General features: G+C 37.7%; 1 long non-coding RNA gene and 1 pseudogene across 1 annotated transcript in view; both read right to left on the reverse strand.

The window, feature by feature from the left end:
- Window positions 1–352: 352 nt before the first annotated feature.
- LOC134809533 (uncharacterized) overlaps window positions 353–19840 on the reverse strand; it is a 39738-nt gene continuing 20250 nt past the window's right edge. Inside the window, exons 3-4 of the long non-coding RNA XR_010155466.1 lie at window positions 2111–2222; window positions 353–1797 (exon numbers count right to left, since the gene is read on the reverse strand). This is a non-coding gene — a long non-coding RNA (uncharacterized LOC134809533). The remainder of the gene's footprint in view (window positions 1798–2110; window positions 2223–19840) is intronic.
- On the reverse strand, window positions 13144–14143 carry LOC100608746 (eukaryotic translation initiation factor 4E-like; annotated as a pseudogene).

The raw sequence follows: 19840 nt of genomic DNA on the forward strand, positions 1-19840 counted from the left end.
TAAATGCACTGAGAAGCCAAAAAAATGTGTGTAACTGACTTTTCTATGATATTTGTTTTATTGCAACAGTCTGGAACTAAACCCGCAATATCTCCAACGTATGGCTCTACTCTTTTGTGCATGTTTTGGGCCATATTTTCTACAGATTATTTCTCCCATAATTTCATCCTATATAGTCATTTTGTTTGGCGGGTTGGTTTTCTGTTGTTGTTGTTTGTTTTAATACTGAGGAATCCTCAAGATTTGTGTCTGCTATTATCACTTTCTTGATCATAAAAATAAGTAAGCATACTTACTGACGTTTCAGTTTGAAATACTGTTTCTCTCATTTTGTGGCTTCTTTTTTTTTTTTGGCAACAAGAGAAATGTGTGCTCAGGATACAACCTTAATAAAACCTCCCCAAATTGTCTTGAAAACCCAAAAGGTGGGAACACTACCTACCTTTCCAACTGGACGGCTTTGCTCGTTCTAGGCTTCTTGAGGTCAGAGTTGATAATATCTACAAACTTGGGACTTACTTAACATGGCGTCTGGCTCATAAGAGAAATTCAATAAATGTTTATTGCATGATGAAAGGAAGGAAAGAAGGAAGGAAGAAAAGAAGAAAGGAATTTTAAGAATTATTTCTATTAGAGTCAACTCAACATGTTTTTATTGAGTATATTACTACATGCCAGGCCCCTCTAGGCACAAGTGTTATAAATCTGAATAAAACACTTTTCTTGCCCTCCTAAAGCATGTGTGTATAAGCAGGGGAGATTAGAAGCATACTTCCTAAAGTCTAAGGTTAATATCCTCAGAAAAAAAAACTGATATAAATATATTGTAACTAAATCAGGCTCTAGAGGAGAACAGAGAAGGTAATTACTTGGTAATTTGGACAGATAGAGAAGCTTATTTCTAGGTGACTAAAACTAGAGGTGGAGGAGGGAGAGAACAGAGGTCTAAACCATATGTTTTATTATAGGCACAGGAAAGGTTTTGCAGATGTATCGCCAATCTTTCCATATACTCTCAGTCATAAAAAGGAGCAATAACTGCATATTTTTAAAAGAGCTTAAAAGTAAAGTTTCTTGGAAATACAGATGACAGATAAACTATAGCAGGCAAGAATTATTTCAAATATTAAAATAATCTTCTGAACTTTGTTAATTTTAAAGTAAATTTTACTGTGAAACACATTAGGCTCGTGCTTTTAGGAAAATGGTTTAAAATTAGCAAGCAAGAGGTTTGCTTTTCTGGTGGGTGCTCCATTCTGAAAAACTTAATAGCTCACTTCTGTTCTCCACCATGCATAAATTCTCTAGCGTGAGCAGTTCTCACTGGTGTAGCCTGACACAAGAGCAGGGGCAGGATGCCTGCAACCAGGATACTGGGAAGCGATGGGAGGGGTGGATGATAAAAGGAAAGCAGACAGCAGGGAGGCCAAGAGAAGAGAGATTCTTGTGCACCCATCTGAGGTTGATCTGATGATCCAAAAGGTGACAATGCACTGAACTCTAAAAGTATGTTTTCCAACATCCTCCAAATGTTGCCTTCTCATACTCTATGGCATGTGAGATTGGGTTCTTTCTGATAAATAAGCCTACCTGCATGCACAGACAGATCCTGTAAAGCACAGCAGTGGGGCGGCATACAGAGCCGTCCGGCACATGGCCATCTTTTTGCAGGATGGCGTGAGATGAGAACAGAGAGGAACTGTAGGCAGGGAGTGGTCTAGAAAACCAGCAGTGGGGACAAACACCCTGAAGAGTGTCATTAAGTTGCTTGGCTTCTTTCTGCTTCAGCTTCCTCATCTACAAAATGGGGGTAATAATGGTAATTAGCTCTTACGATTGTGGAGAGGATTAAACAAAATCACATACTTAAAACTCTCAGCATGGTTCTTGGCACACAATGAATATTTGATAGTGTACTCTTTTTGTTATGATTAATTTCTTCACACCACCTAGCTGCAATACCTTAAACAGGCCATTCTTAAAGCCGCAATCTGATGATCCCCAAAGGTTCTGAAACCCTCTCAGGGGGTCCATGAGGTCAAAACAATTTTTATATAGATATTATTTTCAAAATAATAATATTTTCATAATGATAAAAAATATGACTTGCCTTTTTATTCTCATTCTGGCATGAAGGCACAGTGAAGTTTTCCAGAGGCTGCATGGTATATAATGCCACAGGAGATTGAATACAGGGGCAGATATGAGAATCTAGCTTCTTTCTGTGAAGTCAGACATTAAAGAGATTTGCAAAAATGTAGAACAATGTAACCCTTCTGACTAAATGTTTTTGTTTTAGAAAAGTATAGTTACTTTTTTACAAAAATATGTTACACGCACTGCTAGGGAAGCTGAGGCAGGAAAACCGCTTGAACCCAGAAGGTGGAGGTTGCAGTGAGCTGAGATTGTGGCACTGCACTCCAGCCTGGGCGACAGAGCAAGATACTTTCTCAAAAAATATAAAATGAAATAAAATAAAAAATTTTACATGCAATTAGTTTATTATTTTTAATGAATTAGTAAACAAACATTTTATAAATTTCTTAGTTTAAATTTCTAATACAGTAAATATAAATATGTGGAACCTACATAAATAAAACCTCTTTGGAATCCTTAACAATTTTTACTGGTGTAAAAGGGTCCTGAGACCAAAAATTTTCAGAACTTCTACCTTAAATCACACAGGTAATCATTAGTATAATTCCTTTTTTCTCTATTTTTATTGATTTTGAAACTTTATTATTTACAAAGGCGATGGGAAGATTTAGAGTATAAAAATAAGTGAAAAGAAAGATTAAACATCCTATAATCAAACCACTCAGTGACAGTCATTATCAATATGTTGGCCTGTATACTTCTGGTGTTTAATTCATGAATATATCATGCACATATAATTAAAATGGAATAACATGGTACATAATGTTTTGGGACTTTTTTATTCAAAATATATCATAAAATCAACCTATGTCATTAGCTGTTCTCCTACAATATCCTTTATAATGACTGTATTATTTATTTAATTAAGCTCCTATTTTGGGCCATTTATGTTGCTCATTTTTTTTATGTTATACAGAATGTTACAGTGAACATCCTTTATATGCATACTTAAAAATTTCTTAGCATAAATTCCTAGAAATAGAATTTTTGCATCAAGGATACGCTTTTTTTTTTTTTTTTTTTTTTTTTTTTTTTTTTTGAGACGGAGTCTTGCTCTGTCGCCAGGCTGGAGTGCAGTGGCGCCATCTCCTCTCACTGCAAGCTCCGCCTCCCGGGTTCAAGCGATTTTCCTGCCTCAGCCTCCAGAGTAGCTGGACTACAGGTGCACGCCACCATGCCCTGCAAATTTTGGTATTTTTAGTAGAGACAGGGTTTCACTATGTTGGCCAGGATGGTCTCGATCTCTTGAACTCGTGATCTGCCCACCTCGGCCTCCCAAAGTGCTGGGATTACAAGCGTGAGCCACCAGAGTCTCACTCTGTTGCCCAGGCTGGAGTGCAATGGCGCAATCTCGGCTCACTGCAACCTCCGCCTCCTGGGTTCAAGGATTCTCGTGTCTCAGCCTCCTGAGTAACTGGGATTACAAGCACGCACCACCACGCCCTGCTAATTTTTTGTATTATTTTTAGTAGAGACGGGTTTTCACCATGTTGGCCAGGCTGGTCTCCAATACCCGACCTCAGGTGATTCGCCCTCCTCGGCCTCCCAGAGTGTCGGGATTACAGGCGTGAGCCACCGTGCCTGGCCAGGATATCCATATTTTAAGGTTCCTAATATCTGTTGCCAAATCACTCTTCAGAAATGTTGTACAAGCATATATATAGGCAGTTTATAATTGACATCCTTGCATTATTTCATACCTTTGCCAATCTGACAAATTTAAAATATCTCATTTTTATGATTTATATTTCTTTGATTACTAGCATGTTTGATTATTTTTTCATATTTATCCTGGCTTTTTATAGTTTACTTTCTGTAACATACTTATTAGAATAATGCATTTTTATCGAATTGATGTAAGTTCTAAAAGTTGCTCACTTCTCTCAAGTATTATATACTGGGTCACACACTGGCTTATAAAACACCAGTGATTACATAGCTATAAAATTTTTAATATCTTTATAAATATAAGTGAAATCCTGTTGGGTAAATTCAGTTGCTGCAAACCCTTCTCACTGTGTTTTATCTCTACGAAAATTTGAATTTCAAAGAAACAGGTAACCATCATTTATATGATCTAAAAATTAGGAGTATGTAATGGAACTGTATAAAATTACAAAATGCTTTTTAAAAGTAAGTAAAATTATTTTTTATTTTTAAAAATTATTTTTCAATATTTGAAAATACTCAACAGCAAATAAAAATAAATATTTTCAGTTAAATGTCTTTTGGTCACAAATAATTTCCCAAGCCTAGCATGATACTATCTAAATCAGGCAAAACTCCCAGGAATGTTAACTAATGAGAAAAGGAACCACGCCTGGGTGGCACATGAAAGAGAAAGACAACTAAGGATAGGATAGTGCAGGGATAGATAGGGTTAGATAGGGCCACCTGGGGCCCTGGCAAACAGTGGAATTTACAAGTGCTGGATGGGTGTGGGCTGAAACAAAAAAGTGTCAGGCAGTGGGTGAGTCTAAAGTTGGGCTGCCTACAGCCTTATAGTCCCAGCATGCATGCCCTCTTCTCTCTCTTCCACCCCTTCCTATCCACTATCTGAGGCCAAAGTAAGAGAGACAGGACTCATGGAGAAGAAGCTGGAAAGAGCTGAGCAGAGCAATAGCCCCCAGATTAGCAGGCTGGGGCTCAGTCCCGTGAAAGGTTCCAATGGGAAGAAAAATCCATGCTGATTGTATAGCTCAGTCCACGCAACAGAGGCAAAAGACTTCTATGGAGCTTGGCTCATGCCTCATACCAAGTCAACAACAGCAAGCTCCGAAGATCCTCCCTGTCCTTGTCAAGAAAAGCTAAACAAATAGGTTAGACCAAGGCTGTAGCTGCAAAGAGCTGAGGAAGGAACAGACCAACTGAATACCAGCTGCTTCTAACTGTAATACCATTAATCTTACTCTGTCCCTGAAACTTCAGGCAGAATCCTGCACACAGTGGGGCCTGCAAATATTTGGTCAGTATTCTTAAGAATTTTTGTTAACTTTTCAAAACAATGATTTTGTTTACTAAATATAGTGGGGAAAATAAAAGCTTTACTCCCACTTATGTCACTGATCATTTTATCTAAAGTGGGGCCTGCAAATATTTGATCAGTATTCATAAGAATTTTTGGTAACTCTTCAAAACAAGAATTTTTTTTTTAAACCAAAAATAGTGGGGAAAAGGAAAGCTTTACTCCCATTTATGTCAATGGTCATTTCATCTGCTTAAAGTTTCCTACTGGGAATCCTGGTAAATATTTAAGCCATTCCGATCTACCTTGCCAGTTGGTACTTAGGGAGAATTAAGCAGCGGATTACAAGAATGGTTTCTTCAGAAGCTTTGAAGTCTACTGTTTTAGGCTTTACAATCACAGGAATGTCTCATCCACTTCCCCTTCTCCTTTCTTTTTTAATCTTTTGTTTTTTTAAAAAAAAACTAGCTATAAACACACCAACCTATGTTGCTATAATGATTTTCTTAGTGAACACTGTAGTTAAGGTTACATGCAGACTTTTATTATAATCCCTCATCTTCACTAGTTCCCAAGTTTTTGAACACATTCCTTTAACCTAAAACTTTCCAGTCTTTGTTCCTCTTTCAGATAAGCTTTAAACTCAGTCTGTTCAGCTACTTCTGAGAAGGGAGCAAACAAGAGTGTAATGTTTTGCCCGTGGGTATTGGAAAGCCTAATTTACAAAACTTGATGTATTCAGCAGGGCGACTCATTACTTGGGAAAGATGTCAACATCCAGGGAATTATCAAAGAATCAAAAGAACAGGAGAGAACAGTCAAATGATGTGTAAAAGGCCAACCAATTTGACTCCTACTCAGATATCACAATTCAAAATACCTGAAAACCAGCCTATTGATAAGTGGATATTCCATATATCAGAATTTTCTACTCTAAGAATGAATATCATTAACTTGAGTTCTTTTAATGCGCTTGAGAGTAGTTTTTGTGCAGAGCTACTACTTATTCAGTGGTTTACTTTGGTTTAAAAATTAATCTTCAATTCACTATGCTTACAAAATCAAAACTTCCTTAACATTTTAAATTTACCACATAAAACTTATAAGCTTAATATATTTTAGCAAACATTTTAAGGGCCTTAAATTAATATTTTGTCCTATCTACAGAATTGATTAAATACCTTAAAATATTCTTAATTGTATTTACTAATTCAATATATCTAATTTTCCTTTAATTATAGCTTTTTGATTCAATAAACCTTTCCAAAATGTTTAAATAAATCATATAAATATGATAAATAAATTTAACTTAAAAATCTCAAATCTAAGCCAATTACTTAATTCCACATTTAAAAGTTGAATCATAAATCTGACATTTACTCTAAGAAGCCAAATTTTCTTAAACAAACTATAAATGCTTAAATTAATAACCAGCACAGATTTTTTTATGCAAAAATGTCAATACTATGGGTTTGGATTTTATAAACACTGTGTATTTAATTCTGTATTGAGGGGAGTTAAAAGCTGTTTACCCACAAATAAGTAATTATGTCATTCCAAGGAAATTTTAGGATTACTTCTCAGTTCTTCAAAACCCTTGTCTGCTTCCATCATGCTAATAATTCTTTTCTGAGTTATTTTCTTCATTTCTTCCTTTTTTTCTGAGTTATAGTACCTGCCTGCTGCTACCCAAAATCCACAATCACCATTAATATCTTAATGCAAAGCAATTTAGCCATTCTGGCTAAATTTCACCTAATTGGACATAAGAACATCTTCTTTTTCATCTCAAAACTTCTACCAACTTTTGTAATGTAATAAGCCTTAAAAAAAATCTGGTGGTCTTTGAGACATCCGGTGCCTTAACTAATGCTCCTGCTCTAGAATGTGGAAGCAGAGTAAGATATTTCATTCTAAATAGCATTTATCTTCCTTCCAGGTTAATTAAGTGTTAAGCCTCCTAAGAACAAAGATTATAATTTTTACTCTTTACAGACAGGGTCTCGCTGTGTTTTCCAGGCTGGAGTGCGGTAGCTACTCACAGGTACAATCATAGCATGCTGCAGCCCTGAACTCCGGGCCTCAAGTGATTCTCCCACCTCAGACTCCTGCGTAGCTGGGATTACAGGCACATGCTACCACACCTGACTTTACTCTCTTTTCAACTCCACACATACAATGTTCTTCTAACAGTGTTTCTGTTGATTCGTGGGGGCCCAGAAATCATGCTGGTGTCCTACATAGTGGTATCTTTTGAGAGGAAGTGCAGAAAATTAAAGACAAGTACAAAGTTTTTGCTACTCATTCCATTGAGAAGTGGAGTCTATTTACCCTCCCCTTGCACCTGGGCTGACCTTAGTCACTTATTTGACCAACAGAGTAGAGTAGAGGGAAAGTTAGGCCAGCTTCAAGGCTAGGCTTTAAGAGGATTGGTAGCTTCTGCCTTGCTCCCTTGGAGCCCTGTGACATTGTGATATAATAAGACATACATATTTGGTCTCTGACCCCAGTCACTCTGGCACAATCTTCTAAACCCTTGTACTTTCCTGAGTAATTGAGGGGCTAAGGGAAGCACTTGTTCTAATATTTGGTCTTTGACCCCAGTTCTTGACACAGAGCTTATAATCTCTTGGAATTTTGTGGGTGCTAGGAGCATTTTTTTTTGTGGTGCCTCTTGGTGGGCTCCTGAATGTGTGCTAACCCATGGTTAATGGGTACTAACCCATGATTAGAAGCTTGAACTTTCAGCGCCACACCTCATTATCTAGGATGGGGAGAGGGGCTGAAGATTGAGTTAACAGTCACTTATGCCTACATGATGTAGCTTCCATAAAAATCCCAGGACTTTAGCACTCAGAGAGCTTCCAGGAGGCTGAACATATGGAGGTCCTGGGAGGAAGGTGCACTCAGAGAGTGCATGGAAGTTCCTCATCCGTCTCTAATACCTTGCCTTGTGCATTTCTTTCATCTGCCTGTTCATCTGTATCTTTTGGTGTATTCTTTATAACAAATCAGTAAATGTAAGTAAACCACTTTCCTGAATTCTGTGAGTCACTCTAGCAAATGTTCAAACCCAAGAAGGGGGTTTGTGGAAAACTCCAGTTTGCAACCATGGCAGACAGAAGTTGTGGGTAACCTGTGAACCTACTACTTATGATTGGCATCTGAAGTAGGGGGCAGTCTTGTGAAACCTAATGTTATCTCCAGGTAGATAGTTTCAAAATTGAGTTGAGTCCTAGGACACTCAGTTGGTGTCCACTGGAAAATCGCTTGGTTTAGGAAAACTCCCACATTTTGGTGACCAGAAATATTCTGTGTAGATAGTATAACAGGAGAAAACAGTTGGGAGTTTTCCTATTCTATACCACCACAAACAAAAAGCCTGACTTCCCTGAGGCTGCTATAAACTGAGGAAGCTCAAGGCATGTGAAGAGGTGACACATGGGTGCTCTGCCCAACAGTCACCCTCACTACTAGACATTTGAATGAATCATCTTGTACGTACAGCTCAGTCAATACATCAGAGGACTCTAGTTGATCTCTGACTGTAACTACACAAAAGACCCCAAGCAAGAACCGTCCAGCTGAGCACAGTCAACCCACAGATATATGAGAGATAATAATTTAATGTTTTTGTGAGCCATTACACTGTGGAGTGGTTTTACTAGGAAGCAATACATAATCGGCATAATAGATAATCATGACTATGGTTTGGGGGTTTTAAAAATTTATTTTTAATTGATACATAATAATTGTACACATTTATGGAGTACATGTAATAATTCAATATATGTATACAATGTTTAGTGATCAAATCAGAATAATTAAGATATGCATTACTTCAAACATTTACCATTTCTTTGTGTTGAGAACGTTCAAATTTCTCTCTTCTAGCTATTTTGAAATATACAACAAAGTGTTGTTAACTATGGTCACCCCACTATGCTATATATAGAACACTAGAACTTATTTCTCCCATCTAACTGTAATTTTGTACCTCTTAACAAACTTCTCCTTATTCCCCCTCCCTTCCCAGCCTCTAGTAACTATTATTCCAGTCTCTACATCTATAAGATCAATTTTTTTTTAGCTCCCACATATAAGTGAGCACATGTGGTATTTTTCTTTCTGTATCTGGCTTTTTTCACTTAACATAATATCCTCCAGGTTCATCTAGGTTGCTACAACTGCAGATGACAGAATTTCATTCTTTTTTATGGCTAAATCATATTCCATTGCATATATATATGTATACCACCTTTTCTTTATCAGTTTATTTGTTGATAGACACATTGATTCCATATCTTAGCTGGGATATAGTACTGCAATAAACTTAGGAGTGTAGCTATCTCTTCTATCTCTTCAATATACTGATTTCCTATGATTTGGATATATATAGCCAGTAGTGGGATTACTGAATTATATGGTACTTCTATTTTTAGTTATTTTTGAGGAATTTCCTCACTGTTTTTGTAATGGCTGTACTAATTTACATTCCATCAATCAGTGTATAAGAGTTTCCCTTTCTTTTCATCCTCACCAGCATTTGTTATTTTCTGTCTTTTTGATAATAGCCATTTTAACTAGAATGAGATAATGGATTATTGTGGTTTTGATATGCATTTCTCTGATGATCGGTGATGTCAAGCATTTTTTCTTGTACCTGTTGGCCACTTGCATGTCTCCTTTTGATAAATGTCTATTCGGATTACATGCAAATTTTTAATAGGATTATTTGGATTTTTTGCTGTTGGGTTCTTTGCTGTTGGTTGTTAAGTTTCTTACATAGTTTAAATATTAATCCTTTGTCAGATGGATAGTTTGCAAATATTTTCTCCTATTCTGTATATTGGCTTTTCACCCTGTTGTTTCCTTTGCTGTGCAGAAGCTTTTTAGCTTGATGTAATCTTATTTGTCTATTTTTGCTTTTGTGGGCTTTATGGTCTTACTCAAAAAATATTTGCCCAGACCTATGTTCTGAAGCATTTCCCCAATGTTCTCTTCTAACAGTTCCATAGTTTCAGGCCTTACATGTAGGTCTTTAATCAATTCTAGTCTAATTTTGCATATGGTGAAAGACAGGGGTCTAGTTTTGTGCTACAGTAGCATATGGATATCCAGTTTTCCCAGCATTATTTATTGAAGAGACCATCCTTTCCACAGTGAGTGATTCTGGCACCTTTGTCAAAAATCAGTTGGCTGTCAATGCATAGATTTATTTCTGGATCCTCTATTCTGTTCCACTGGTGTATGTGTCTGTTTTTATTCTAGTACTATGCAATTTTGGTTACTATAATTTCATAACATATTTTGAAGTCAGGTAGTTTGCTATCTCCAGCTTTGTTCTTTTTGCTCAGAATAGCTTTGGCTATTCAGGGTCTTTTGTGGTTCCTTACAAATTTTAGAATTGTTTTCTGTAAAGAATGTCATTGGAATTTTGATAGGGATTGCATTGAATCTGTACAGTAAAGGCATTTTAACAATATTAATTGTTCTGACCCATAAACATGAAATATCTTTCCATTTTTTGTATGTCCTCTTTAATTTTTAATAAGTTTTATAGTTTTTATTGTAGAGATCTTTCATCTCTTCAGTTAAATTTATTCCTAGAAATTTTGTTTGTTTGGTAGCTATTGTAAATGGAATTGCTTTACTGATTTCTTTTTCAGATTGTTTGCCATTGCTGTATCGAAACGCTGTTGATTTTTGCATCCTGATTTTGTGTCTTGAAACTTTACTGAATTCGTTTATTAGTTGTAAGAGTTTTTGATGAATTTTTAGGCTTTTCTAAATATTAAATTATGGCATTTGCAAACAAGACAGTTTGACTTCCTCCTTTCCAATTTGGATGTCCTTTATTTCTTGCTCGTGCCTAACTGCTCTGGCTAGGACTTCTAGCACCATGTTGAATAAAAGTGGTAAAAGTGGGCATTCTTGTCTTGTTCCAGATCTTAGAGAAAAGGCTTTTTTCCCATTCAGTATGATGTTATCTGTGGATTTATTATATATGGTATGCATTGTCTTGAGATATGTTCCTTCCATAACTAATTTGAGAATTTTCATTGTGACACAATAATGAATTTTATCAAATTCTTTTTTTGCATCTGTTGAGATTATCGTATAGCTTTTGTCCTTCATTCTGTTGAAGTGATGTATCACATCTATTGATTTGCGTAGGTTAAACCAGCCTTGCATCCTTGGGGTAAAACCCCCTTGATCATCATGTGTAATCCTTTTCAAGTGCTGTTGGATTTGGTTTGCTAGTATTCTGTTAAGGATTTTTGCATCTGTGTTCACCAGAGACATTGGCCTATAGGTTTTTGTTGTTGTGGTTTGTTTTTTTGTGGTGGTTGTGTCCTTGCCTAGTTTTTAACATTGGCCTCCCATAATAAGTTTTGAAGAATTCCCTCTCCTTCAACGTTTTGGAATAACTTGAGAAGAATTGGAATTAGTTTTCTAAAAGTTTGGTAGAATTCAGCAGTGAAGCCGTTTAGTCCTGGACTTCTCTTTGTTAAGAGATGTTTTATTACTGATTCAATCTTGTTACTTGTTATTGATCTGTTCAATTTTTCTATTTCTTCATGATTCTAACTTGGTAGGTTGTATGTGTCCAGAAAGTGATTCATTTTTTCTAGGTTTTCCAACTTGTTGCCATATAGTTGTTTGTACTAGTCTCTAATTATCCTTAATATTTCTGTGGCATCAGTTGTAATGTCTCTTTTTTCATCTCTGATTTTATTCATATGACTCTTCTCTATTATTCTCACTTTCTAACTAAAGGTTTGTTGATTTTGCTTATCTTTTCAAAAAACAACTGTTTAGTTCACTGATCTTTTGTATTTTTATCTCAATTTCATTTACTTCTGCTCGATCTTTATGTTCCTTTTCTTCTAATAATTTTTCATTTGGTTTGTTTTTGCTTTTCCATTCTCAAGGAAATGGAAATCATTAGGTTGTTTATTTGAAATATTTCTATTTTTTATGTATTTGTTTATTGCTATAAACTTCCCTCTTAGTACTACTTTTGCTGTATCCCATAGGTTTTTGTATGTTGTTTCCATTTTCATTTGTTTCAAAAAATTTTTAAATTTCTTTATTAATTTTTTGATGGACCCATTGGTCATTTCCAAGCATGTTGTTTAATTTCCATGTATTTGTATAGTTTCCAAAATTCCTTTTGTTATTGATGTTTAGTTTTGCTCTATTGTGATCAGAAAATATAATTGTTATTATTTGCATTTTTTTTTAATTTTCTAAGCCTTATTTTGTGGCATAACAATGTTCCATGTGCTGATGAGAAAATGCATATTCTGCAGCTGTTGGATGAGACATTCTGTAAATGTCGGGGCCATTTGGTCTGGAGTGTAGTTTCACTCTAATGTTATATTTTTATTTTCTGTCTGAATGATATGTTGTTTGCTGTAAGTGAGGTGGCGAAACTCCCTACTATTATTGTATTGCCAGTCTATCTCTTCCTTTAGATCTATTAATATTTGCTCTAAATATTTAGGTGTTCAGTGTTGGATGCATAGATATTTACAATTGTTATATCACCTTGCTGAATTGATCCCTTTACCATTATATAATGACCATCTTTATCTCTTTTTACAATTTTTGACTTAAAATTCATTTTATGTAAGTATAGCTACTCTTGCTTTTTTGGAGGGGTTTTATTTGCATAGAATATATTTTTCTATCTCTGCACTTTCTTTTATTTTTTGCACAAAGCTAATGTTTATTCCACCTATGTGTCATATTCCTGGATCCTTCACCAATGTTACATGAGGAAAAGAACAAAAGCAAAACAAATGAAAAACTGAAATCAGAATCACTAATGTTATCAAGTAGAAAAACAAATAAATTATAATCTAGTAGCCATCAGCAAGAGTATAGCAAAGACAATGCTGTAAAAAGAAACAAAGAAAATTGCTAGAAAACTATATGCATCATAATCTTTCAAACCAGCAAAATATGTGCCTGCATACAATAGAACATCAACTGTATTTTTTGTGTGTGTAAAGTATAAAAATGCCAAGTTGTTTTCTGAATATTGTGGATAGGTAAAATGTATATGTAATTAATGGTAATTCTACTGAACTATTACAGAGTGGGCCAGGAACACATTTATGGATTCTGGGGATGAGTACTGTAATTCTTTGTTTGGGATAGTGGACACGCTAGCCAAAAAAAAGAACACCAAAGTACAAGACAAAGGCGAATGAGACTTCTCTTATATCTTAGCAACATTTAGATGGAAATCAAATTTAAATGCAGTCCACTCTGCTTTTGGAAGAGGCTTTGGTTCAGCTCCCAAATCTCGACTGCTTGATGCAGTCTCCTACGAGAATACTCAGAAGGTGTCTACTTAAACAACAAACCTATTTTTAGTGGTGGAGCCATTCTTAGTAGCTATGTCTGCGTGGGACTGATATCCAATCACTATCTTTGGAGGAAGTCCTAACCTTTTCTTGTATACCCTCCCCATATGTGTAACAGCTTCTCTGTTTTCACATTCAGTAGTCCATATTGCTATCTTATCAACTTTAGCTCTAACATTAATAACAGCACCACATACATCATTGCTGTAGTCATCAAAAGATTCTGCAATAAGGCGCAGCAGTGTCTCTAGCCAAAAGCAATCGAGGTCACTTCATCTCTGCTATTTGTTCAATGTAATTAGCCATCGTCCTCCCAGTTTGTTTTTCTCATCTTCCCACATAGGCTCAATACCACCCTTAAAAAGTCAGTAGTCACAGCCAGGCATTAAGTTACTAGACAACTGGATATGGTTGTACAGAGCCCAAAAGTCTTCAAACAGTATCAGACTTAGAGATCAGCCACAGGTTTGCTTGCCAAGTTTTGGCTTTTACCATTTTTAAAAAACCAGAGGGCCCATCTGTTCTGTAAAGGATGTTTAATATAGTGTTCTGGGTTAGCAACCTCCTGAATAGATTCTGTTTTCTCCTCTTCTGTAGTCACAGGATTAGAAGTAGGGGTGGTTTCCTGTTTGACAGTCGCCATTTTTGATGGATTTCTCTCTTCATTTTCAATCTATGTGTGTCCTTACAGGTAAGGTAGAGCCTCCTGTAGGCAGTATATATTTGGGTGTTTTTTTGTTGTTGTTGTTGTTTTTTAATCCATTCAATTACTCTACGCTTTTTTTTTTTTTTTTTTTTTTTTTGAGACGGAGCCACACTCTGTCGCCCAGGCTGGAATGCAGTGGCACCATCTCAGCTCACTGCAACCTCCACCTCCAGGGTTCAAGCAATTCTGCTGCCTCAGCCTCCCAAGTAGCTGAGACTACAGGCGTCCACCACCACACCCAGCTAATTTTTGTATTTTTAGTAGAGATGGGGTTTCACCATGTTGGCCAGGCTTGTCTCAAACTCCTGGCCTCAAGTGATATGCCTGCCTTGGCCTCCCAAAGGGCTGGGATTACAGGCGTTAGCCACCACACCCAGCCTCCATTCAATTACTCTACACTTTTAACTGGAGGATTTAATCCATTTACATTCAAGGTTATTATTGATAGGTATGAACTTATTCTTCTCAATTTGTTAATTGTTTCCTAGTTGTTTGTAAATCTTTTGTTCACTTCTCTCTCTCTTGCTTTCTTCCTTGTGGTTTGATGGCTTTCTATAGTGGTATCCTTTGGTTCTTTTCTTTTTATCTTTTGTGTATCTATTATACGCTTTTGCTTTGTGGTTTCCCTGAGGCTTACATAAAACCTCTTATAACAGATTTATTTATGCTTAGAACAGCTTGATTGTTATTGTATACACGAACTCGTCACTTCTACTTCCCTTCTTCTCACGTTTTATGTTTTTGATTTCACACTGTACATCTTTTTATAATATATTCCATAGGTAATTATCATAGCCTTTTAAAAATAATGTTGTTTTTTGACCTTTATAGTACAGATATAATCAATTTACCCACCACCATTATAGTATTAAACTGTTTTGTATTTGACAACATACTTACTTTTACCAGTGAGTTTTATGCTTTCATATGACTTTATGATACTAATTAGCATCCTTGTCCTTCAGCTTAAAGAACTTCCTTTAGCATTTTTTTGTAATGCAGATCTGGTGTAATAAATTCTCTCAGATTTTGTCTGAGAAAATTTTTATCACTCTTTTGTTTTTGAAAGACAAGATTGCCTGAATATAGTATTCTTAACTGGCAGTCTTTTTCTTTTAGGATTTTGAATATGTTATTCCATTCCATTCTGGTTTGCAAGGTTTGTGCTGAGAAGTCCACTGATAGATTTATAGGGGTTCCTCTATATGTCACAATTTGCTTTTATTCTTGCTGCTTTCAACACTCTCTCTTTGGCTTTAACTGTTGACAGTTTGACTGTGATATGTCATGGTGTAGATCTCTTTGTGTTTATCTTATTTAGTATCCTTACAGGGTTTTTAAAGCTATCTTTCTAATTTATTTTTTAGACTTAGGAAGTTTTCTGCCATTATTTCTTTGAATATGTTTTCCATTCCTTTCTCTCTTTCTTCTACTGCTGGCACACTGCTGCATAAGTTGTTCTTCTTGATGGTGTTTGATAAGTCTCTTTAAGCTGTCCTCACTCTTTTTCATGTTTTTCTTTTTGCTCCTCAGATTGGATGATGTCCAGTAATCTGTTTTCAAGTTCACCAATCCTTTCTTCTGCTTAACCTAGTCTACTACTACCATCGAACACCTCCATTGAATTTCTCAGTTCAGTTATAGCATTCTTCAGATCTTTAATTTCTGTTTAGCACTTTTTTATACTTTCTCTTTGTTGAAGATCTTTGTTTGTTCTTGCATTGCTGTCTTGATCTCTGTGAGCATCTTTATGATCATTATTTTGAATTTCCTGTCAGGTAAATCACAAAACTCCACTACATTTGGGTCAGTTTTTTGAAAATTTATCTTGTTCTATTGTTTGGAATATATTCCCCTATTTCTTCATTTTACTTAATTCTCTGTGTTGGTTTCTGTACATTAGATAAGACACCTACCTCTCCATCTTGTTAGACTAAGCTTGTATGGAGAAGGTTTTCACCAGTTAATCCAGCCAGAGATTTTAAGATGCCTCTCTAATCCTTGTGTTTGTCCAGATTGCTATCTCTGTTTTTGATGGTCCTTGATATGGTTTAGCTGTGTCCCCACCCAAATTTCATCTTGAATTCCCATGTGTTTGGGGAGGGAACTGGTGGGAGGTAATTGAATCACTGGGGCAGTCCTTTCCCATGCTGTTCTCATCATAGTGAATAAGTCTCACAAGATCTGATGGTTATATAAAAATGGGAGTTTCCCTACACAAGCTCTCTCTCTTGTCTGCTGCCATGTGAGATGTGCCTTTCACTTTCTGGCATGATTGTGAGGTCTCCCCAGCCACATGGAGCTGTAAGTCCAATAGATTTCTTTCTTTTGTAAATTGTCCAATTTCAGGTGTATCTTTATCAGCAGTATGAAAATGGACGAATACAGTAAAATGTTACCGGGATTGGGGCACAGCTGAAAAGATACCTGAAAATGTGGAAGCAATTTGGAACAGGCAGAGGTTGGAACAGTTTAGAGGGCTCAGAAGAAGATAGGACAATGTGGGAAAGTTTGGAACTCCCAAGAGACTTGTTGATTGGCTTTGACCAAAATGCTGATAATAATATGGACAATGAAATCCAGGCTGAGTTGGTCTCAGATGGAGATGAGGAACTTGTTGGGAACTGGAGCAAAGGTGACTCTTGTTATGTTTTAGCAAAGAGACTGGCAGCATTTTGCCCCTGCCCTAGAGATTTGTGGAACTTTGAACTTGAGAGAGATGATTTAGGGTATCTGGCAGAAGAAATTTCTAAGTAGCAAAGCATTCAAGATGTGACTTGATGCTGTTAAAAGTGTTCTGTTTTAAAAGGGAAACAGGGCATAAAAATTTGGAAAATTTGTAGCCTGACGATGCCATAGAAAAGAAAATCCCATTTTCTGAGGAGAAATTCAAGCTGGCTGCAGAAATTTGCATAAGTAATGAGGAACTGAATGTTAATCACGAAGACAATGGGGAAAATTTCTCCAAGGCATGTCAGAGGTCTTCATGGAAGCCCCTCCCATCACAGGCCCAGAGACCTAGGAGGAAAAAGTGGTTTCTTGAGCTAGGCCCAGGGTCCCCATGCTGTGTGCAGCCTAGGGACTTGGTGCCTTGCATCCCAGCTGCTCCACTCATGGCTGAAAGAGGCCAACATAGAGCTTGGGCCATGGCTTCAGAGGGTGCAAGCCCCAATCCCTGGAAGCTTCTACATGGTGTTGAGCCTGCAAGTGTACAGAAGTTAAGAATTGGGGCTTGGGAACCTCTGCTTTGGTTTCAGAATATGTATGGAAATGCCTGGATGCCCAGGCAGAAGTTTGCTGCAGGGGCAGAGCTCTCATGGAGAAACTCTGCTAGGGCAGTGCAGAAGGGAAGCCCTACACAGAGTCCCTCCTGAGGCACTGCCTAGAGGAGCTGTGAGATGAGGACCACGTTCTCCAGACCCCAGCTTGCACCATGTACCTGGAAAAGCCACAGACACTCAATGCCAGCCTATTAAGGCAATTGGGAGAGAGGTGCAAAGCCACAGGGGCAGAGTGCCCAAGACCATGGGAACCCATCTCTTGCATCAGCATGACCTGGATGTAAGACATGGAGTCAAAGGATATTATTTTGGAACTTTAAGATTTGACTGGCCTGCTGGATTTTGGACTTTCATGGGGCCTGTAGCCATTTTGCTTTGGCCAGTTTCTCCCATTTGGAATGGCTGTATTTGCCTGATGCCTGTACCTATACCCCCATTGTATCTAGGAAGTAACTAACTTGCTTTTGATTCTACAGGCTCATAGGTAGCAGGGACTTGCCTTGTCTCAGATGAGACTTTGGACTGTGGACTTTTGAGTTAATGCTGAAATGAGTTAAGACTTTGGAGAACTGTTAGGAAGGCATGATTGGTTTTGAAATGTGAGGACATGAGATTTGGGAGGGGTCAGGGGTGGAATGATATGGTTTGGCTGTGTCCCCACCCAAATCTCATCTTGAATTTCCACATGTTGTGGGAAGGATCCAGTGGGAGGTAATTGAATCATTGGGGCAGGTCTTTCCTGTGCTGTTCTCATGATAGTGAATAAGTCTCACAAGATCTGGTGGTTATATAAAAATGAGAATTTCCTGGAACAAGCCCTCTTCTCTTGTCTGCCACCATGCGAGATATGCCTTTTACCTTCCACCATGATTGTGAGACCTCCCCAGCCACATGAAACTGTAAGCCCAATAAACCTCTTTTTTTTTGTAAATTGCCCAGTTCAGGGTATGCCTTTATCAGCAATGTGAAAATGGACTAATACAGTCCCCTAAAACTTAGGATGTACCATGTCTTGTCAGTATCCCAAGACCAGTTTGAGGGATGCCAGACTCTTTAGATGTAGCTGGAAAGCTTGGGGGAGTGGGTGTGAGTTCCAAATCTTTCTGTCTCACAGTGAGGCTGGGTTCAGGTGTCTATATCCCAATCTCTCTGGACTAGTCCAGGAGAAGATCTGTGGCAAATGCCTGGATCCATGTTCAGGCTGCACCTTCTGATCCTGGAGAGATAGCTTCTGGGAGTAGGCCCGTTATACATCCACCTGTTTGTTTCCTATGGCCTTGGGTTACTCCAAATAGCAAAGTCCTCTGAACTTCCATAGGAAGGTTGTTAAGGAAACAGTCCCTTGGGTAGGAGCTATGGAAGTTGTGACACTTGGTGCATGGCCAAACTCCTCCCAGAAAGACTGGATAGGCCTGAATTTATCTCTGTGGCAAGCCAGGGAGATAAGTGCCAAGCTCTGGCTTCAGCTAATGGAGGGCTACTGTTTGCTTGCCTCACAGGCTCCCTGATGCAAGTTTATTAGAGGCCAAGCTGTCAAGTAGCCACTGAGTGTGGGTGTGGTAAGCCTCTTATGAAGAGAAGGGGAGAACTCCATGTGCCCGCTTCTTTCCTGCACTGCCCCAAGGAGTTATAACCCCTGGAAGTATTTGGATGCCCATTTAAAATCACCTCTTTGTTCTGGGATCAGGGAAGACTCACATATGTTTATTTCCTTCTGTTCCCAGAGCTACTAGGTTTAGGATGGAGCCCTTCAAGAGGAAGCTTTAACAATTTGGTGCTCTCAGTGTGTGTCCTAAACCCCTTCTGGTGGAGAAACAGGGAGTTGCATTTTTTTAGGCCCCTTCTCTGCACCACTCCAGAGGGTTGAAGTCCCTGATGGTGCTTGAATGCATGTTTAAAGACACTACTTCTTTCTTGCTATCCAGGGAGATGTGTGTATGCTAGTCCCCTCTGCTCCAAAAGCCATGAGATTAATGATACAGTCTTTTAGGTGGATGTGGTAAAAGTTGGGGTGCTTAGTATGGGTGCAAACTCCTTCCAGACTGGTGTCTGGAATTGGTTGTCTCTTTAATTCTACAATGCAAGTTAGCTTGAAGCCAGGCCACTTGCCTGCTTGGCAGCCACTGAAAGTGTTTTATGGTGAGAGTAGGCAATAGAGGGCTGTGGTTTTTTTAAAAGCCTCTTCTGTGCACTGATACTAGGGGATGAAATACCTGGAGGTGAATGAAAATCCGTATAAGACCACCACTTTATTTCCCATAGCCTGGGGGGACACGTGTGTGTCTAATCCCCGCTGTGTATAAAACAACAGGGAAGCATGAGGTCAAGGCCCTCTGTGTGAGGTCCAGACACT

The sequence above is a fragment of the Pan troglodytes genome, chromosome 2 (genome assembly GCF_028858775.2).
Source record: "Pan troglodytes isolate AG18354 chromosome 2, NHGRI_mPanTro3-v2.0_pri, whole genome shotgun sequence".
In the NCBI taxonomy this organism is placed as follows: domain Eukaryota; kingdom Metazoa; phylum Chordata; class Mammalia; order Primates; family Hominidae; genus Pan; species Pan troglodytes.